Genomic DNA, 5,240 nt, shown 5'->3' on the forward strand with positions numbered 1-5,240 from the left:
CTCTGAGCGCACAAAGATAAATATAAATGAATGTCACAGTGGCATTATTTGAAAGAGAAGAAAACTAGAAACTGCATAAGTAGCCAGGAATAGCGGAGAGGCTAAATACATTATGTCTCTCCGTACAAGGGACTGGTAGGCAGCTGGTAAAGATAATAAGATAGGGCTTCCTTGGTGGCTCAGTTATAAAGAATCTGCCTGCCGATGCATAAGACATGGGTTTAATCCCTGACCTGGTAAGAGCCCACATGCTGTGGAGCAACTAAGCCTGTGTGTCACAGCTATTGAGCCTGTGCTCTCGAGCCCGGGAACCACAACTACGGAGGCCACGTGTTGCAACTACTGAAGCCTGAGGGCCCTAGAGCCCGGGCTCAGCCGCAAGAGAAGCCCTCGCATCCCAACTAGAGAGTAGGCCCTACTGGCTGCAACTAGAGAAAAGCCCTCAAAGCAGTGAAGACCTAGCACAGCTAATAAATAAATTAAGCAAATAATTAAAATCATTTTTTAAAAAAGAAATGTCTTTTTAAAATGTTAGTAAAAATGGATTATCATTAAGGAGCTGAAGCAAACTTTTTTATCACAAGAAAATGTTTGAATCTTTTCATACACTCTGTTCATTTATTCGATAACTATTTATAACTTGGCAAGTATTCTGGAAGGAACCAAGGACATAACAGTCAGTGATAAAACCACTGCTGACTAATAATATTAAAAATATACGACATGTGTCCAGTGTACATGCCAAGTGAGTTACATCAGTTTTTCGCTTAAAGAGGTGATGAGAGCTGCCCGGGCAACTCCAGCTGAGAAGTGGAATAGTGGACTTCTTAGCTGTAATTCTTGCCTGGAGAATTTCATGGACAGAGGAGCCTGGGGGGTCCCAGGCCATAGGGTCACAAAGTGTCAGGCACGACTGAACAACTCACATACTAGCTGTGATAGGCAAAATTCAAACCTGGCTTGGTTGTCTCTAGAGCCCGAGCTCTTAACCACAGAGGCATCGGGCTTTTCTGGCAGATAATGTTTGTTAAATTATAAGTGTGACAAATGAAATAGTAGGTAAATCTAAGGCACCCAAACTTGCAGGTGGTGAGAGGAGACCATCATGGTCGTGACATTTTAGCTGAATAGGAGTTAGCTAAGGAAAGCTGGAGGAATTGAGGAGATTGTGCAGAGAAGTAGAGGAAAAGTAAGGGTAAGATGCAGAGAAAATAAAAAAACAAACCAACACACCGCCACCCACCCCCAACCACACACACACACACAAAGACAAAATAAAACTTGCATGGCTAAAATCAAGTGGTGAGAGGATGGAAAAAGGGCAAATTGTGAGATGCAGGCTTACTGATGAGCTTTATTAATAACACGGAACTGGATCTAAGTGCAAAGGCTCATAATCCTACCTCGGAAACACAGATTTCCTATGTTTGAAGAAAATTCTTAACAGAAGTAGAATTGAGGAGTGGAAAATCTTACTTATATAGAATAAATTTTTAAATGATATTTGCTACAATTTGTAATATTGCTTAAGACTCGTACGATGAGAGAAACTGAGGCTCAGGTAAGTTGAGTAACTTGTTCAAAGTCATACGGTGAGAGAATCAAAAGGATTCTTACATATGCCTAATGTTCTTTTCAATAAATGACAATGAATTCTAGAGAAAGTCAGGAAAGTGAACTTTCTTGGTAGTCCAGTGGTTAAGACTTCGCCTTCCAATGCAGGAGGCTTGAGTTTGATCCGTGGTCAGGGAACTAAGATCTCACATGCCACACAGTATGGTCAAAAAAAAAAAAAGTTAGAAAGGGAAGACTGGGGTTTGGGAAAGACTGTGTTAAAGAAGAGGTATTTGGGGTCATACCTGAAAGGACAGAAAAAATTTAAAAGGTGGAGATAACGGGAAACATTTTTGGTAATGAGACTCTTGAGTATAAGCACAGGGGCAGGTTCCAGTTTATTTAGATCGACTATATAACTATACACATAGCATTAGTATAAGGTGATGCAGAGATGTTACAGGGCCTGAGAGCTTTGAAAACACTGTATGGGGTTTGGGAATTGAGAATAATTAAAAATACATTAATAGCCTTAAGAGAAGCCAGATGAGATTAAGCCATCTTAGTTTGAGGATGGACAAAGACTAGCTGTGATTTCCAGAATAAGTAGTTACTTCCCAAAAATATGTTTCAAAATTTAGCTGGGTTTATTTGCAGGGAAACTTATGTTCAGCCCAGTTAAAAAATGATGTTTCACCTGTATAGGTTTTAAAAGAATCTTTGATGCTCTGAAAACTGAGAAGCATCCTGACATTATCCTTCTCATCAGTTATTTAGCAGCAATCTCAGCTGTTCTGGGATGCTTATTTCCAGAGCATTCTGGCCCATAATAGTAACCTTTCGCCCACACTATGTAATATATTAAGGAAAGATAAATCGTAGGTCTAAGGGTTGTTTGGGAGCAGGATGTCCCAGTCTACCAGCACTGTTTACTAATTGGATTTAAGATTTGTACTTGGTTTTGGTGCAGCCGGGCAAGTTTGACAATTAAGTAGTCCTGAAATCTGGAAGTCGGTTTTGCTTCTCTTTTCCTGGCTCTCGAGAGCTTCCTCCCCTCCCCAGCTTGGGTGGGAGTGTACAGACAGAAGCCTCAGATGAGCACTCAGCTCATGGACACACTGCTCATCATCTTTGTCTTCTTGTGCCTCTTATTCTCAGGTTTCCCCAGTGGCTCAGCAGTAAAGAATCCACCTGCAATGCAGGAGACGCGGGTTCTATCCCTGGGTCAGGAAGATCCCTTGGAGGAGGCCTTGGCAAGCCACTCCAGTCTTCTTGCCTGGAGAATCCTATAGACAGAGGAGCCTGGCTGGCTACAGTCTATAAGGTCGTGAAGAATTGGACATGACTGAAGTGACTTAGCACACACACACGCCAGAGTAACCTGCGTTCTGGTTTACAGGATAGACAAGTACAAGAGACTGTAGGCAGAAATGGAAAAAAGGGGTAAAAAATTAAAAAGAAGAAGGAAACAATGCAAATCAGCTGGTCGACCACCAAAAACTAGAAAATAGGCAGAAAGAGAAATTGAAGAATAACAACAGATGTGCTGTGTTATGCTTAGTTGCTCAGTCGTGCCTGACTCTTTGGGACCCCATGGATTGCAGCCGGCCAGGCTCCTCTGTCCAAGGGGATTCTCCAGGCAAGAATACTGGAGTGGGTTGCCATGCCCTTCACCAGGCAATCTTCCCAACCCAGGGATTGAACCCAGGTCTCCCGCAAAGATGGCTTGAATGAAATCCTTGTTTGCAACTGGTGTTTGTTTTACTGCCCAAGTGGGAATGTTCAGCTCCATATTTGATGGTAGAATGGTGATGAGGGTCTCCTCTCACTCTGCTTTCCTTCATCTGAGGATTACCTCAAGGGAGTCTGTTGGAGGCTAACACCACAGACTGTTCCTCCACCTTCCTGTGTGTTCTCTGCACCATGTCATTGGACAGAACATCCAGAAAACCTCAGCCTTGCCCTTTCACAAGCTGCCACCAAGCAGGCAGGTAGATTTCTTGGCCCTCTGCCTCCTTCTGGCAAGTTATTTAGAAATCTAGAAGAACCCTATAATTCCCATTCTTTTTAGACATTCAGATCAGACTGGCAACTATTTTATAATAAGAATCATAAGCAGCCTTAGCAAATAGGCCACTTTCTAGTTTTGAGTTATTTCTAGATGCTTTGGATATGATTCCAATGAGAATGGCATCCAACAAACAAGACAATGCTTCTGGTTACACATTATTTTTTTAAAACTAGTGTGTTGATTAGATAAATTTGGGTAATGTTTGTGTAATGAGAAACAAAATCTTGTTTTGCTCATATAAATAATTCCTGTAGAAACGGCTCTCAAGTATGTGCTGTGTGCTATGCATTATGGAAGTTGACTCTCCATGAGCATTTAGGAATCTAGAAGAAAATTGTAGCTTCTGTAACTTTTAATTGGAACTATTTATTGTGGTTTTTTTCAAACCAAATATATGACCTGAGATCAATAAAGAGGTCAAAATTTTAGCTATTTCTTCATAAGAAGAAATCTGTTTTGTTTTGATATATCTCTAGGTACATGTTTTTAGTCATCTGAGCATAAGGGTGAGCAGTGGCCACAAAGGAATAATGTTTTAAATCTGTTATTTTACCAAGCATGCATGCTAAGTCACTTCAGTCATGTTCAACTCTTTGCAACCCTATGAACTGTAGCCCTCCAGGATCTTTTGTCTGTGGGATTCTCTGGGCAAGAATACTGGATTGGATTGCCATGCCATTCTCCAGGGGATCTTCCAGACCCAGGAACTGAACCTGTGTCCCTTATGTCTCCTGCATTGTCAAGCAGGCTCTTTACCACTAGCACCACCTGGGAAGCCCATTATTTTTACCATACCTGCTCAGATTGTAGAGTTGTCCTATTATAGGAATTGGGAAGCAGGGGGGGAAAGGCATGACTCATATGAGTATTAAAAGTGAGAGTCCTCAGCAGTTCCCTTCATACCCCAGTACAACCGATTGGAATCTCGGGCAGGCATTCTTAGTCCTCCCTGGAGGCATTTCATAGTTATATGTGGTTGATCTTGAGCTTCCTTTTTGTTACAAAGGCCTTCAGTTCCTACCGTGTTTCTTTGTAGGTGCCATTCTTATACCATGATCTTCCTCTCCTTTCTGAGAGAGTTTGTTAGGGCTTTATATTTAAGTTTACTCATTTAAAAAAAAAACAAACAACAGGAATGAGTGTGTCCCTGGTGGCTCAGTGGTAAAGAATCTGCCTGCCAATGCAAAGGACAGAGGTTCCATCCCTGGTCTGGGAAGATCCCACGTGCCACAGGGCAAGTAAGCCCAGCACCACAACTATCGAGCCTGCACTCTACAGCCTGGGGGCCACAACCACTGAAGTCTGCGCACCTAGAGCCGGTCCTCCACGATAAGAGAAGCCACCGCGATGAGTAGCCCATGCACTGCAAGGAAGAGCAGCCCTTGCTAGTCACAGCTAGAGGAAAGCTCTCACAGCAATGAGGACCCAGCACAGCCTTAAAAAAACAAAAAAAGAATGGGCATGAACTATCAAGGAGAAGCAAAGAAAGAAAGGCAAAGGAAAAATAAATCCAAAGAAACAGAGACATGATATTGATTATAAATTTTAGTCAATAGAGAGCTGTTTAAATAAACTACAATAACTTGTGCAACTAAATTACTATATAGTCTTTAAA

General features: G+C 41.9%; 1 pseudogene; it reads left to right on the plus strand.

Moving 5' to 3' along the window:
• The first annotated feature begins 2,648 nt into the window (after positions 1-2,648).
• LOC122679956 lies at positions 2,649-3,625 on the plus strand (annotated as a pseudogene).
• Positions 3,626-5,240: the final 1,615 nt, after the last annotated feature.

The sequence above is a fragment of the Cervus elaphus genome, chromosome 22 (genome assembly GCF_910594005.1).
Source record: "Cervus elaphus chromosome 22, mCerEla1.1, whole genome shotgun sequence".
NCBI classification, from domain to species: Eukaryota; Metazoa; Chordata; class Mammalia; order Artiodactyla; family Cervidae; genus Cervus; species Cervus elaphus.